We start from the raw sequence: 18,148 nt of genomic DNA on the forward strand, positions 1-18,148 counted from the left end.
TACATCTTTTTACGCCTCTTCTTAGGCATGCACAAAACTGCGGTCATCAACAGTTTTGTTAACCTTTGCAAAGACGGACGCTGCTGAACAGAGGCCAAATGGAGTCCAGAGTAACTCTGCTGCCTTATTAGTGAATGGATCCATCATGGGTGTCATCTGAATCACGTATTTTGGAAATGTAGATAAAAAACCCCTATGTAAGTGCTCAGCATAAAGCACAAGATAACTGTGAACTGATAAAAAACGTTCGGTACCAAAAGTGTCGGCAAATATCATTCAACTCAACCCAGAAATACGCAAGTCCCCACTCAGGTCTGTTATCGGTTACGGGAAATATAAAGGGCTTCCACATTACTGGTACCACAAAGACTCTGAAAAAATGCTATGGCTCCCTCAAAAAAGAAATCCAGCAAAATCTGTGCTCCAAATTGTAAATGCACCTCTCTATTCTCAGCCCGACAATGTGCATCAACCAGTTAGCATCCACATGTCTGGCATTGTGTTAGTGAGGAGAATCTTGTGTTAGTGAGGAGAATCCACTTAAATGTATGGGCATTAAAATATATTGGGCACAACAAGGACTTATTTGCAATTATTTAATTCTGCAACATACACTGTGTTTGACACCATGGATGCTTTCCAGAGACTAAATCATCATTACACTCATAGATTAATTCCCCGAGGGGTGTCATTTCCAAAATTTGGTCACTTGAGGGGGATTTTTTTCTGTTCTGGCACTTAGGGGCTCTACAATTGGAATCCGCAAACCATTCTAGGAATCTGTGCTCCAAAAATCAAATGGCGCTTCTTCCCTCTGAGCCCTGTGGTGCAGCCACATAGTACTATATGGTCAAATGTGGGGTATTGCCACATTCAGGAAAAATTGTGCAACACATAATGGGGCCTTTTTTCACATATTTCTCTTGTGAAAATTGGAAATCTGAGGTTAAAACAACATTTTAGTGGTAAAAATGTAATTCATTTTTGTTCACTTCCCAATAGTATAAAATTTTGTGACACACCTGTATTGTCAATATGCTCATTGCACCCTGGATGAAAACATTGAGGGGCGTAGTTTGTAAAATGGGGTCACTTGTGGGGGTTTCTGATGTTCTGGCACCTCAGGCGCTCTGCCATTGTGACATTGCACCCCCACATTATTCCAACTTATCTGCACTCCAGTATAGCACTCCTTCCCTTCTTCACTTTGTACTGCACCTCAAAAGTAGTTTTTTGACCACATATGGGGTACTGGCATACTCAGCAGAAATTGCATAACAAATGGTATGGTTTATCATCTCCCGTTACCTTAGTGAATTTGAAAAATTTGGTATTAACGCAACATTTTTGAGATTAAAAATGTATGTTTTTTATTTCCACAGCTCAGCGTTCTAAAATTACGTGAAGTCCACGGGGGTTCCAGGTTCTCACCAACTGTAAACATTATTCCAACTTATCTGCACTCCAGTATAGCGCTCCTTCCCTTCTTCACTTTGTACTGCACCTCAAAAGTAGTTTTTGACCACATATGGGGTACTGGCATACTCAGCAGAAACTCCATAACAAATGGTATGGTTTATAATCTCCCGTTACCTTAGTGAATTTGAAAAATTTGGCATTAATGCAACATTTTTGAGATTAAAAATGTATGTTTTTTATTTCCACAGCTCAACGTTCTAAAATTACGTGAAGTCCACGGGGGTTCCAGGTTCTCACCAACCATCTAGATAGATTCCTTGAGGGTTTTAGTTTCCAAAATGGGGTCACTTGTGAGGGACTTCCACTGTTTAGGCACATCAGAGGCTCTACAAATGAATCATGGCGTCCGCTGGTCATATTTTGCAGTCATATGGCACTCCTTCCCTTCTGAGCCCTACCATGCGCCTAAACAGTTGATTTCCACCTCATATGATGTATTAGCGTACTCAGGAGAAATTGCACAATAAATTTTATGGTGCAATTTTTCCTGATACCCTTGTGAAAAAACTCTCTCTTTGAAGTAACTATTTTGTGGTAAAAAAAAAATTATATATTTTCACAGATCCACGTTTTAAACTTCTGTGATGCCCCAAAGGGTACATGGTGCTGAGAAACATCTAAATAAATTCTTTAAGAGGTATAGTTTCCAAAATGGGGTCATCTGTGGGGAAGCGCTACTATTTAGGCACCTCAGTGGGTCTCCAAACGCTACATGGTGTCCGCTAATGATTCCAGCTAATTTTGCTTTATAAAATTCAAATGGTGCTCTTTCCCTTGCGAGCCCTGCCATGCGCCAAAACAATTGATATCCACCACATATGAGGATGAGGTATCAGCTTACTCAGGAGAAATTGCACAATACATTTTATGGTACATTTTCCTGATACCCTTGAGAAAAAAGCTATCTGGTCGAAGTAACTATTTTGTGGAAAATGTTCTTCATATTATTTTCAGGACTCAAAGTTATAAACTTCTGTGAAGCCCCCAGGGGTTCAAGGTGCTCACCAAACAGCTAGATAAATTCCTTGAGGGGGATTAGTTTCCAAAATTGAGTCACTTTCGGCGAAGCTTCACTGTTTGGATACCTTAGGGGGTCTCCAAATGCAACATGGTATTCGCTAATGATTCCAGCAAATTTTGCTTTAAAAAATTACAATGGCTCTCCCTCCCTTCCGAGCCCTGCTGTGTACTCAAACTATCGATTTCCACCACATACAGTCGAGAAAAAAAATATTTAGTCAGTCACCAGTGGTGCAAGTTCTCCCATTAGAAAATATGAGAGAGGCTTGTAATTGACATCATAAGTAGACCACAACTATGAGAGACAAAATGAGAAAAATCCAGAAAATCACCTTTTCTGATTTGGCAAGATTTATTTTGCAAATTATGGTGGGAAATAAGTATTTAGCAATCTAAAAACCATGCAAGATTTCTGGCTCTCATAGACCTGTAACTTCTTCTTTAAGAGGCTCCTCTGTCCTCCACTTATAACCTGTAGTAATGGCACCTGTTTGAACTTGTTATCAGTATAATAGACACCTGTCCACAACCTCAGTCCCACTCCACTATGACCAAAGAGCTGTCGAAAGACACCAGAAACAAAATTATAGCCCTGCACCAGGCTGGGAAGACTGAATCTGCAATAGGCAAGGAGCTTGATGTGATGAAATCAACTGTGGGAGCAATAATAACAAAATGGAATACATACAAAAACCACTGATGCTCCATGCAAGATCTCACCCCGTGGGGTCAAAATGATCACAAGAACGGTGAGCAAAAATCCCATAACCACAAAAGGGGACCTAGTGAATGACCTGCATAGAGCTAGCATCACCGTAACAAAGGCTACCATTAGTAACACACTACACTGCAAGGGACTCAGATCCTGTAGTGCCAGACATGTTCCACTACTTAAGCCAGTACATGTCCGGGCCCAACTAAAGTTTGCTAGAGAGAATTTGGATTATTCAGAAGAGCATTGGAAGAATGTCATAGTGTCTGATGAATCCAAAGTAGAACTGTTTTATAGAAACACAACTTATCATGCTTGGAGGAGACAGAATGCTGAGTTGAACCAAAGAACATCATACCTATTGGGAAGCATGTGGATGGCAAAATCATGCTCTGGGGCTGTTTCTCTGCAATGGGATCAGGATGACTGATCCGTGTTTATGAAAGAATGAATGGGGCCATGTATTGTGAGATTTTGAGTGCAAACCTCCTTCCATCAGCAAGGGCATTGAAGATGAAATTTGGCTGGGTTTTTCAGCATGATAATGATCCCATGCACACCACCCGTGCAATGCAGGCAGGGCCACCATCAGAGCATTACTACTGTGCCTGGTGTAGGGGGCCCGGCCAGGCCCGGGGTAAATACTTATCTTTATTAAGCCCCCGGCAGGACGGGCCCCTTCTCTTCACCAGGCCCCTGTCACAGCAGCAGTAGAGGTGCCCCGCAGCGTCGCACTCGCTTCACTTCCTGACATGACTAATTTGCATGCAAAGGGGCGGCGCATCGAAATTAGCCATGAGCTGTAGTAGAGGCAGGGTGATTGGAGCAGAGCAGAGCGCCGGCGCATCATCGCTGTGCCGTGCAGCAGTGTGGTGAGGTCATCACTCTGCGACCTCATTACTCTCCTGCAACAGCGGCTGAGGTGGCGAGGATGCGGCAGCCAGCGGAGACAGGTAAGCACTGTAAGCTGAAGATGATCGCCGGTGGGGCCCACTGACCTTTGCTCTGGGGATGCTCTTCTCTGCCGGGCCCGCTGATCTCTGCTGGGGGGCGCTGATCTCTGCCCGGGCCCGCTGATCTCTGCTGGGCAGGACACTGTTCTCTGCTGGGGCCCACTGATCTCTGCTGGGGGGCCCGCTGATCTCTGCCTGGGCCTGCTGATCTCTGATGGGGGGGAGGACACTGATCTCTGCTCGGGCCCTCTGATCTCTGCTGGGGGGCCGCTGATCTCTGCCCGGGCCCTCTGATCTCTGCTGGGGGGGCTGCTGGTCTCTGCCCGGGCCCTCTGATCTCTGCTGGGGTGCCGCTGATCTCTGCTGGGGTGGCGCTAATCTCTGCCCAGGCCGTTGATCTCTGCTGGGGGGTGCTGATCTCTGACCATGGCCGTCTGCCAACCGCAGGCCCGCCGACCCCAGCCCCTGTCTTGCTTCAACTAGATCAGGGGTGGGGAACCTCCACCCCATGGTCTCCTGCCTCCCTCTGCTGTGAACTTCCTGCCTCCCTCTGCTGTGAGCCTACTGCCTCCTTTTGCTGTGAACCTCCTGCCTCCCTCTGCTGTGTGCCTCCTGCCTCCCTCTGCTGTGAGCCTCCTGCCTCCCTTTGCTGTGAGCCTCCTGCCTCCCTTTGCTGTGAGCCTCCTGCCTCCCTTCTGTGAGCCTCCTGCCTCCTTTCTGTGAGCCTCCTGCCAACCTGCTGTGAGCCTCCTGCCTCTCTGCTGTGAGCCTCCTGCCTCTCTGCTGTGAGCCTCCTTCTTCTCTGCTGGGAGCCACCTGCCACCCTTACAATGCTGTGTGCCACCCTCACAGTGCTGTATGCCTCCCTCCAGTGCTGTCTGTGCTCCCTCAGTCCTGTTCATGTCCTCCAGTCCTGTTTGTGCCCTTCTAGTGTTGTCTGTGCCACCACCAGTGCTGTCTGTGCCCAGCAGTACTGTCCGAGCCCCAGCCCCTCCTGTGATGTATATATATGCCCCAGTCCCTTCTGCTGTGATGTGTGTATGTCCCCAGCCCCTCCTGTGATATATACATATGCGCTCAGCCCCTACTGTGATGTGTGTGCCTTGAGTGTCTCCTACCTGATGTATATGATTTACCAATCTGTTTACTGCGCTGCAGACCGAGACAAACTTGGAAAATCAGTTGTGAGAAGCCACATGATCAATATCACTGAACACCACAGTAAGGGTTAATTAATCAATTAATCAAATATATTAGGGTAATTTTCAAGCTGATAATTTTTTGCGGCCCCCGAAGGGTGGTAGAAATTTCCAAATGTCTCCCAGGAGATAAAAGGTTCCCTGCCTTTGGTCTAGATGCATGGGAGGGTGCTGAAATGCATCACGGCTCACTGTTCAGAGAAGACACCGTGCGACGTGGGAGCCGGGGAGGGTGAGCAAAATGTTTTTGTTTTTTTTGTGCAGCAGACATATATGCCAGGAGGCCCCCAGGATGGGACATATATACTGGGAGGAGGACATATTCACCAGGAAGAATCAGAAACCAGGCTGGAAACATATATACCCGCATGGGCCCGGGAGGGGGATAAGTAATAATAATAATTAAGATATATATATATATATATATATATATATACATATATATATACACACACACACACACACACACCAGGAGGCCCCCAGGATGTGATATCTATACCAGGAGCAAGACATATACAACATGAGTGGCCTGGGAAGCGGTCATACCAGAAGGACATATATGTGTGTGTATATATAGATATATATTACATGTTTTTCCAAGAGTGGCAGTGAGACTAGGAGGTTTGATGGGTGGGGACGGAGCTGGGGTGGAGCCTGGGCAGATTCCCAAAGGGCCCCAAAAATTTTGCCAGTATGGGGCCCTGAAATTCCTAGTGGCGGCCCTGAATGCAGGAGTGGCTTCGTAAAATGCCTATGAAGGTCCTGTAATGGCATAGCCGATCTCCAGATGTCAACCCCATTGAAAACCTTTGGAGGCAGTTGAAAGTCCATGTTGCCCAGCAACAGGCCCAAAAACATCACTGCTCTAGAGGAGATCTGCATTGTGGAATGGGACAACATACCAGCAACAGTGTGTGCCAACCTTACCAACCTTATCAAGATCTTACCTTTAAACAATATGGGACAGCCCATATGATGATGTCATGTGTTTGTAAGCTTCTGATAGGTTTATATGCAAAATCTTAGTTAACTACAGACACACCAGAGGATGTATTTTAATGCACACCTGAAACACACTGCTTCTTTGAGGTGAACATGTTTTGATCAGACATGTGCATACAGTTAGGTCCAGAAATATTTGGACAGTGACACAAGTTTTGTTATTTTAGCTGTTTACAAAAACATGTTCAGATATACAATTATATATATAATATGGGCTGAAAGTGCACACTCCCAGCTGCAATATGAGAGTTTTCACATCCAAATCGGAGAAAGGGTTTAGGAATCATAGCTCTGTAATGCATAGCCTCCTCTTTTTCAAGGGACCAAAAGTAATTGGACAAGGGATTCTAAGGGCTGCAATTAACTCTGAAGGCGTCTCCCTCGTTAACCTGTAATCAATGAAGTAGTTAAAAGGTCTGGGGTTGATTACAGGTGTGTGGTTTTGCATTTGGAAGCTGTTGCTGTGACCAGACAACATGCAGTCTAAGGAACTCTCAATTGAGGTGAAGCAGAACATCCTGAGGCTGAAAAAAAAGAAAAAATCCATCAGAGAGATAGCAGACATGCTTGGAGTAGCAAAATCAACAGTCGGGTACATTCTGAGAAAAAAGGAATTGACTGGTGAGCTTGGGAACTCAAAAAGGCCTGGGCGTCCACGGATGACAACAGTGGTGGATGATCGCCGCATACTTTCTTTGGTGAAGAAGAACCCGTTCACAACATCAACTGAAGTCCAGAACACTCTCAGTGAAGTAGGTGTATCTGTATCTAAGTCAACAGTAAAGAGAAGACTCCATGAAAGTAAATACAAGGGTTCACATCTAGATGCAAACCATTCATCAATTCCAAAAATAGACAGGCCAGAGTTACATTTGCTGAAAAACACCTCATGAAGCCAGCTCAGTTCTGGAAAAGTATTCTATGGACAGATGAGACAAAGATCAACCTGTACCAGAATGATGGGAAGAAAAAAGTTTGGAGAAGAAAGGGAACGGGACATGATCCAAGGCACACCACATCCTCTGTAAAACATGGTGGAGGCAACGTGATGGCATGGGCATGCATGGCTTTCAATGGCACTGGGTCACTTGTGTTTATTGATGACATAACAGCAGACAAGAGTAGCCGGATGAATTCTGAAGTGTACCGGGATATACTTTCAGCCCAGATTCAGCCAAATGCCGCAAAGTTGATCGGATGGCGCTTCATAGTACAGATGGACAATGACCCCAAGCATACAGCCAAAGCTACCCAGGAGTTCATGAGTGCAAAAAAGTGGATTATTCTGCAATGGCCAAGTCAATCACCAGATCTTAACCCAATTGAGCATGCATTTCACTTGCTCAAATCCAGACTTAAGACGGAAAGACCCACAAACAAGCAAGACCTGAAGGCTGCGGCTGTAAAGGCCTGGCAAAGCATTAAGAAGGAGGAAACCCAGCATTTGGTGATGTCCATGGGTTCCAGACTTAAGGCAGTGATTGCCTCCAAAGGATTCGCAACAAAATATTGAAAATAAAAATATTTTGTTTGGGTTTGGTTTATTTGTTCAATTACTTTTGACCTCCTAAAATGTGGAGTTTGTAAAGAAATGTGTACAATTCCTACAATTTCTGTCAGATGTTTTTGTTCAAACCTTCAAATTAAATGTTACAATCTGCACTTGAATTCTGTTGTAGAGGTTTCATTTCAAATCCAATGTGGTGGCATGCAGAGCCCAACTCGCGAAAATTGTGTCACTGTCCAAATATTTCTGGACCTAACTGTATCAAGCCAAGATAAAAAGCAAAAGACCTTGTGAAAATGCTGGCAGAAACTGATTAGATTGTGTCATTATCCACAGTGAAACAAGTTCTGTATCAACATGGGCTGAAATACCCCTCTGCCAGGAAGAAACCATTACTCCAACAGAAAGATGAAAAAGCCAGATTAATCTTTGCAAATGCACACAGGTGACAGGAACAAATACTTTCATTTTTGGAGACATGCCCTGTGGTCTGACAAAACTGTCCTGTGGTCCTTTGTAAAATGGTTTGAGATGTTTTGGCACCTTGTAGGCCCCTCTAAAGGTGTTGCATTTGCATTTATTTTTTATTCTCACTGAATTCAATGGGATTTTGATATGTTCATCAAGTTGTTCGGTAAGCACAGGTGAACATGAACCAGATCAAACCTTGGGAGGTTTACTAATCTCTAATGTTCACCTTTTATATATTTTATTGTAAGCACAGTTTTTGTATATCAAAGTTTAAAACTTTACTACATTTGATCCTTGTATGAACTAAAGAATCAATTGCCTTACAGAGAGTGTGTGACCCTTTTTGATTGTCTGAAAGTAGCATATATTTCTAGGCTTGCCACTAACCGGTAGTGATATCTGGAGTCTCATTCTTAGAACATTATCAGAAGGAGACTACAGAGGTCACTCACGCATAGCGGTAGGTATCGAATTTCTCACAAGCATGAGAAATTCCAAGCCTGCCGATGACCAGTAGTGACCTATAGAACCTTGTTTTGAGAAAGTTTTCATAACAAAACTTTATAGTAATCGATGGATGTCGTGGGACATTACACTTTGGATTATGTAGCAACTTCCAGGATTAATTTTGAACAAATAAATTGGTGAATGAGAGCTTCTGGGGAAATTTGTATTCAAATAAACTTTTTTTTTCTAGTGTTTGTCTGATTTTAACACTCTACTGGCCAAGTTAGTAATGAAGGTGTCTAATAGACACCTATCCATTGATAACCCCTGGGCTTGCTGTCAGCTGTCAATTCACAGCTGACATCATCCCCACAAGTATTACCTCAATTTCAAAAACACAAGGACAATCAAAAGAGCCATGTAAGTACCAGAATTGGCACATTTAACTACTGGGGTGGCGGTGGGCTGCAAATATGAGGCTGGAAAGAGCCCAATCACCATGGGTCTTTCCAGCCTAATTAAAAAAAAACCAAAGAAAACAACTGGCTGCTTCACCTTGGCCAGTTATCAAAAATAGGAGGGACACAAAAAAAAATGAATTTTTTTTTAATTACTTAAATAAATCATTTTTAAAAATGGTATTGGATCCCCTCTATCTTTGATAACCAGCCAATTAAAGAAAAATGAGGATTGCAGTCCATGATCATCAGTTGTACCTGAGTTGGTTATTAAAAATAAGCGGGAGCCCACTTAATTTATTTTTTAAAATCTTTATTGTTCACAGCAGCGTACAGTCATCTTACGCATGCAATAAAGCTTGTTGATTGGCTGCACTGCAGCCTTTCAATAAGACTTATTAGTAAACAAACAGTACCTGAACTCCAAAAGTTAGACACATACTTATTTTTTTAAAAGTCCATATTTGAGCTTGAGTCCTGGACATTCATTGTACGGTATGAGCTCCGAACTTTACCATTTGGGTTCACTAATCCCTATAAGTGAGAACTAGGTATGAGCAAAGCCCAACTGTAAATGTGTGTGTTTAGAGTTATAACCTAAATACAGACATTAAAAAAAGTAAATGCTTGAGTTTTGGTGCTTCTCTTATGCTAACCACTCGAACGAGCATCGGCGTGCTTTGGTATGCTTGGTGTTTGGTCTATTGAGAGTCACTTGCAGTCTCCGAATGGCTGCGGGTAAAAACAACATTTTTGCATGATGTATGTAAAAAAAACAAATAAAAAAAACCTTGCTGCCCCTCCATCAGTAATGCTCTTTTTATGACTGGCTGTATGTGGGAGGTGAGACAAACTGCCCAATCATTATAACTTGCATTATACTCATTACTTAAGTCGAATCCAGTAGTTCATGTACCCTTTGACTGATATGTGGTTCAGGGTCCGGGAACAAGTACAGGTCAGGTCTGGGTCCCTAAACAAACTTTAAACTAAAGTCTGTCCGTATTTGGCGAACCCGAAAAAAAAATGGGCCCACTCATCTCTAGTGACAATGGTTAATGTCAGATCACAGATTAAATGTTTCTGAATATTTAAGCAAATAGAAATTTTAGCTTAAACATTTTATAGGTTGAAAAATAAAAAAAATCTGTATTGTCACAGGATTACACTTTAACACATCAACCCATTCTTCTCCTGCTGTTTTAATGTGTTAAGATGTGATCAATCTACCCACTGGGTGGCAGGCTCCAGTCTCAAAAGAAGTGATTTGAGAGGATAATGTGTTATATGGAGTCAGCTATTTGGAATATTATATTATTCTTTATTCTTGACCTTTGACTTTCACCAAATATTTCAGTCAATTAAACAAGAGGCAATAAACAATTTAGCAATGATGTAGATTTACCGTTAAATTGCAGCTATCATTTTCCAATTACTTGTTTCATTGAACAACCACTAAACAATAATGGTAATTCTTGCATACAGCCTTGACTTTTGGGAGCTACTAGAGATTATAAGTGAACGTCATGATGTTCATGGTGCATAGATCTTTTATTTTTTTCATATTGATTGCAAGCAGTTCAATATGACAGAGAATTATTTTCCTAACTTCATTTATAGAATCGGGTTGAATGAAAAGTCAAAAAAGACTGTATGATACAATCTATCTATCTATATACTGTATCTATCCATCTAGCTAAAAAGGAACAGTCATAAACTGCATTAAAAAAGGTCTAATAAAAAATTGAGATGGTTTGCATATCAAAATGACCATTTTCATACCTGCCCAGTATATATATATATATATATATATATATATATATATATATATATATATATATAGTATATGTATATTGTATATACTGTATATAAATACAGATCCTCACAAGATCTCCTTCTCTGCTCCTCCCTTATCTCCTGTTCCCACAATCGCGTACAAGATTTCTCCCGTGCATCCCCCATACTCTGGAACGCTCTACCTCAGCACATCAGACTCTCCCCTACTGTAGAAAGCTTCAAGAGGAACCTCAAGACCCACCTCTTCCAACAAGCCTACAACCTACAATAGCCCTCAGTCCAGTAGACCACTGCGCAACCAGCTCTGTCCTCACCTATCGTACCATCACCCATTCCCTGTAGACTGTGAGCCCTCGCAGGCAGGGTCCTCTCTCCTCCTGTACCAGTCTGTTATGTACTGATAATGATTGTTGTACGTATACCCTTTCATTTGTAAAGCGCCATGGAATAAATGGCGCTATAATAATAAATAATAATATATATATATATATATATATATATATATATATATATATATATATATATATATATAGTAGCTATAGCTATCTATCTAGATAGCTTTTTATCTGCAGTAAGAGTCAATGGTTTTCCTTGTTTTTGTTGTAATGTCTTCATTTCAGATTTAGAATTAAGGATTCAACATGTGTTAAAACTTAGATTCCTCACAGTATCCCCATGCATTTTGATGACTAATTTAAACACCAATGACAGTCTCTCGAGCCACTTCATCAAGGAGTTAAATGATCAAATGTTTGCATCCTACATATGTGTATTGCTGTGACCAATTGTGACCCCCCCGAGAAGTAGCTGCCGGATTGCTGGACTGCTCGTCTGCCATGTCATGCAATCCTACAGTCCAGCAATCTGGAAGCAAAGTCACCGGCAGTCACAGTTTGTACCATGGGAGCCCCCGACTATGAACTCAAGTGAACAGAGTGATGTTAATGCTCCTCACAGCTGAGGGCTCCCTCACTGCACTCAGTGTGTCCCACAGGCTGCAGTGAGCAGTCGTGATTTCTGTCACTGCAGCCTCTGGATGTGGCAGAGTCAAATATGACCTTGGGGCGTTGTGGATTACGTCAGACCTGTGAAGGCATTTTGAGGGTATCAAAGAGGGTGTCTGTGTTTTTATTTAAAAAAAAAAATTGCAGTGGATTGGGTTCCCCTATTCAGGGTGATTTATTTCACAACTATTGTGATGTTCCATTATTATATGGTGGTTAATTGAGGCCATTATCATCTCCCTTGTGAGACATATATGTATATGTGTTTCTGCTGCTACATTTTGTTATTTATCGCTGTAGGGGTCTATACTGTATAATTGTATTGTCCACTGTGGCTATTACTTATGGCAACTATGTCCTACATTGGTGCTTTAGGGGGGTTTGTTGTGCCATTTTAAATGTTTTTAACCTTGTTTGTGTTTGGTACTTAATAAAGTTTCATATTTTAAGAATTATTGGTATATCTAATTCCTGGTGTGCGCATGTTTACATGCAGAGCTTCTTTCCTTCTCCTTATATGCATGGTTAGGATTGTGCATACGAGAGAGAAAGTGAAGCCAAGGAATCGTGATCTATAAAAACATAACTTCTGGAAAATGACTGGGATTGCTGAATAGAAATTGAGCCTGTGTTAAGGCATTAGTCACCTGGATGTACCTAAACTTACAAGTAAATGTGTTTGTTTACCTACTGCACCACTGGCCTCCCTGTTTACTGGAATATTTGGCATGAACCACATTACACCAGACCGCCAGGAAACAGATATAAATTGAGTGCACCCTGGAGTCACTAACTCTGTTTTCTTTTTTTTTTTTGTCACGGCCATGGCGGCTTGGTAACTACCAAACACCACATGCTTCATGATAGTGCAAATGGACCGCTCTATGTTTCTGTGACAGAAACTGTTTGCTGCCTTGTAGGTGAAAGTGAACCCTGTTACCTTTGGGTGAGCTGCACAGGCTGTACTAATGTTAAGTCCTCCTCTATATGATGGGAGGGTATATGGAATAACAGGCATATGAAACTTAATTCATATACACTGTGTGCAGAATTATTAGGCAAGTTGTATTTTAGAAGATTTTTTTTATTATTGATCAACAACTCAATCAACCCAAAAGACTCATATATATATCAAAGCTTAATATTTTTGGAAGTTGGAGGGTTTTTTTTTATTTGGCTTAGGAGGATATCTGTTTGCGCAGGTAACTATTACTGTGCAGAATTATTAGGCAACTTAATAGAAACCAAATATATTCCCCTCTCACTTTTTTATTTTCACCAAGTAAATCAATATAACTGCCCAAAATTTAGAAATAAACATTTCTGACATGCAAAAACAAAACTCCAAAAAAATAGTGACCAGTATAGCCACCTTTCTTTATGATGACACTCAACAGCCTACCATCCATAGATTCTGTTAGTGGCTTGATCTGTTTACGATCAACATTGTGTGCAGCAGCCACCACAGACTCCCAGACACTGTTCCGAGAGGTGTACTGTTTTTCCTCCCTGTAGATCTTACATTTTATGAGGGACCACAGGTTCTCTAAGGGGTTCAGATCAGGTGAACAAGGGGGCCATGTCATTATTTTTTCATCTTTTAGACCTTTACTGGCCAGCCATGCTGTGGAGTAGTTGGATGCATGTGATGGAGCATTGTCCTGCATGGAAATCATGTTTTTCGTGAACGATAACGACTTCTTCCTGTACCACTGCTTGAAGATGTTGTCTTCCAGAAACTGGCAGTAGGTCTGGGAGTTGAGCTTCACTCCATCCTCAACCCTAAAAAGGTCCCACAAGTTCAACTTCGATGATACCAGCCCATACCAGTACCCCACCTCCACCTTGCTGGTGTCTGAGTCAGAGTGGAGCTCCCTGACCTTTACTGATCTAACCTCTGGCCTATCCATCTGGCCCATCAAGAGTCACTCTCATTTCATCAGTCCCTAAAACCTTTGAAAAATTAGTCTTAAGATATTTCTTGGCCCAGTCTAGACGTTTTATCTTATGTTTCTTGTTCAAAGGTGGTCGTTTTTCAGCCTTCCTTACCTTGGCTATGTCCCTGAGTATGGCACAGCTTGTGCTTTTTGATACTCCAGTAACTTTGCAGCTCTGAAATATAGCCAAACTGGTGGAAAATGTCATCTTGGCAGCTTCATGCTTGATTTTCCTCAATTCATGGGCAGTTATTTTGCGCCTTTTTTGCCCAACACTCTTCTTGCGACCCAGTTGGCTATTTGCCATGAAACGCTTGATTTTTTGGTGATCACGCTTCAAAAGTTTGGCAATTTTAAGACAGCTGCATCCCTCTGCAAGACATCTCACAATTTTGGACTTTTCAGAGCCCGTTAAATCTCTCTTCTGACCCCTTTTACCAAAGGAAAGGAAGTTGCCTAATAATTAAGCACATCTTTTATAGGGTATTGATGTCATTACACCACACCCCTCCTCATTACAGAGATGCACATCACCTGATTTACTTAATTGGTTATTGGCTCTCAAGCCTATACAGCTTGGAGTAGGACAACATGTATAAAAATTATCATGTGATCAAAATACTCATTTGCCTAATAATTCTGCATACAGTGTAGTGTCAAAAAGAGTAGTTACTTTCCAGATGACCAGCACTTTTGTGTGTTGGGGTATACACACTTGAATGCAAGGCGCTCAGTCACTGCGCAACGGACCTGCAGAATTCACACTGGGCTAGTGGCATTTGCCTCTTTTGGACATAAAAACATATTCAAGATGGCCTTTATGTTTGCTGGATGGATTATTAAGTCCATTGCATTTCCCCTGATAAACCCCTAGAGAAATTATAGGGTGAAACGCGTCAGAACGTCTCTGGATGATCCCAGCAGATAAGTCACCCTTGCTGGGACCCCATTAAGGCCTACAGCAGAGTGTTGCTGATTTATGTAGTTCCATGTTGGTACATCCTATTAAGCCCATAGGTGGGATTATTTTCTGGGTGATTTTCCTAGTGTTTATCATCTATTAACTAATGGATACCTTATTGTTCATGATATATCAATTGATGGGAGCTATTGCTTAAAATGGTATATTGACTTGAGACGACTTGGCACATTTTATATCCTTTCTTGGTTATGGTGCCTATCTTTGGCAGCAACGGATTTAAGGACAGAATAGGGACAGTCAACGAGGATCAGGGGGTACCCAAAACAGTATGGTGTACCAACGCTGGTAGGTAGTTGGAAGGGAGGGAACAACTAGTTTCAGGGTAGCCCATCCCCTGTTTCTACCTTATAGCAATTTGGCTAATCTGTCTGTTGATATTTAATTCATATTCCACTATCCATTTACTAATTGTTTGCCTTCTTTTGCACTCACCTCATGTGACATTGTCTGAAGTAATAGTGAGTATCATCTAATCTACATAGTTTTATTGTTATTTTTAAAAATTAAATTAATAAATACTGTTTTTAGGAGTTCTTTTCTTTGATCTTTCAAATAGTCTCTCCTTTGTTGCATTTGAATGGTCTAAGGGGTCAAACAGAGTAGCCAACAAGAAATTTATTTTTTGCAGACAGTTTATCAAAAAATCACAGACAATTTTTTTATGGATACATTGGAAAACCAAAATAAATTAGTATAAGTGATTCATGTCTACAACCCACAATTCTGATATAAAGACTTCAGCTGCTTTTACTGGGAACTGTAAAAGGATGATAATTAAAGTCAGAATATTCCGGATAATTTTCTTCAGCTTCAAAAAAATCATAGATGCCTTAATTTTTTTTACGGAGAGAGCAAAAACGTTAAGTATTTTTATGGACTGTCCTGGAATTTCTGAATTTTTGGTAACACTGGTGCCAATATATATTCTGAATTATTTTCACTTCAGAGTGTGCTTGTACAGACAATAGCAGACATTCCAAAGTTACAAAATATGTGCAATAGGTGACAAAGAGAATATAAAAAGTGCTTGTTTTGCATAATCATCCAGCCAACAAGAAGGGGGAAATTGAGAATAATTAGATGAATGTGATAGGTCTATTTAAAAAACGATCAGTTAAAACTGTGGACACTGGGAATTAACGTGCTTGTCTGGAGTGGTAAAATAAACATAAAATGATACATTCTAATTGCATTTTATGGGCAACCAGTGCAGTGCTCATTGGAGGCACAGGGCAGAAGCAGCTTAGTCGTGAACTTACCAGATACTGTATATGCAGAAATATACCATATAAACACTTCTGGCATATGGTGTGGTCTAATGGGCATTTTTTTTAGCGCCTCCTCTTACTCTCCACCTACCTTTAGTGATGTGATTATATGTCATTCACAAATTACCACAAATCTTGTACCTGCGCAGTTGAACTGCAGGCCTGTGGACGGGCTCTATGCTTCACTATATTGTAGGTACAGCAAAGTCTTATAATGCACAGGCATTGACACTTATTAACCTGGAAGTGAAGATGATATTGGCACATGCACAGTAATAGATTTTGCAATACCTTTAGTTATGGGCAACAAAATGCGCCTGAACAGGTACAAGATTTGTGGTGATTTGTGGAAAGTATAGGATACATTAAAGTGCACCAATTACCAGGACTTTCCTATATAACCTAAAGCCAGGGCTATACTGGCACTATCAGGCTAATTCTATACATACCTTTAGTGATCAGCTAGGATGTGTAGGTTTTGAAACACAAACAAGTAAAGTTTGTAAAATCAGCAGCTTGTTGAGTGACAGCAGCTGCAGCAGCTGATAGAGGAGGTAGGTATTCATAGTTGTCCCCTACCCCTGTTACTTATACTAATTCTATTATACAATTGTTTTGCTTTGTGACTAAAAGGACCTATGCTGATGTCATACCCATGTGACAGAAGGGGCGGAGCCTCATTCAACAGAAAAATGTTGCTTCTTCACATAAGCTATGGTGGCTGAGGCCCTGCCCCTTTTGGTCCCATGAGTATGACATCAGCACAGGTCCTTTTAGTCACAAAGTAAAATGATTGTATAATAGAATTAGCATTAGTAACAGGGAAAGAGGATAACTATGAATACCCACCCCATCTAACTGCTGCTGCAGCTGCTGTCACTCAACAAGTTGATGATTTTACAAACTTTACTTGCTTGTGTTTCAAAACCTATACATCCTAGCTGACAACTAAAGGTATGCATAGAATCAGCATGATAGTGCCAGTATTGCACTGGCTTTAGTTTATATAGGAAAATCCTGCTTATTGGTGCACTTTAACTACATCAATAAACCAGGAAGATAGTGATTTTGCACATAGAAGAGATGGCAAGGAAAGAATAAATATGTCCATTGGACCAGACCACACAGTATGACAAAAGTCCATGAGGTATTTTTTGGCATATGCAAGGGGTGTAAGAGATTAGATACAGGTTGATGAACTAAAGTAGCAAGCAGATAAAGGTGGTGGTTTTAGTTTATATTGAGAAAACCTGGTGACAGGTTCCCCTTTTATAACAGTCTATTACTGGTGACAAAATGTTCATAAAAAGAAATAGATGTAACCCGTAATGGATTAAATACTTATATCTGTAATTCTATTAATGTGATTTATAATGAAAAAGTAGCTGTACAGATAAACAAGGAAAACGTAATATAATGAGAAATGATAAGAATTATACTTTTTACCAAAGTTACAATTTAATTGTATCTCAGAATTTTACTGTGTATTCGTCGATTCAGTTTTAATTAGATTTTAATTTGTTTTCCATTGCTAACAATGGTTCTTGTTTGTGGAAAGGATGTAAGTGCATTGACTTCATTTAGAAATATTTTCCAATGCTGATTTCTGCTTGTAATGTGAATAGTAAAACTTTAGCACAGAAGTGTTATTATTAAAAGTAATTATACACGATAGTGATAATATTATACCTAATGCTATAAAAAAACCCACTAAAAAAAGGTCAAAATAAATTATGGAGAATCAGTTAAGGCCCAATTTATGCTGTATTGGGAGGTCTAATATTATTTTTTTAATAAAACAAGAGAGGCTGGTACCAAAGAGATGAGAAAGATTTGATAAGACTGCAGACTTAAAACTAAGTTGTCGAGAAAATGTAAAAATGTGTTATTTTCATCCTTCTTTCTTACATCT

Source organism: Anomaloglossus baeobatrachus, chromosome 3 (genome assembly GCF_048569485.1).
Source record: "Anomaloglossus baeobatrachus isolate aAnoBae1 chromosome 3, aAnoBae1.hap1, whole genome shotgun sequence".
Lineage (NCBI taxonomy): Eukaryota > Metazoa > Chordata > Amphibia > Anura > Aromobatidae > Anomaloglossus > Anomaloglossus baeobatrachus.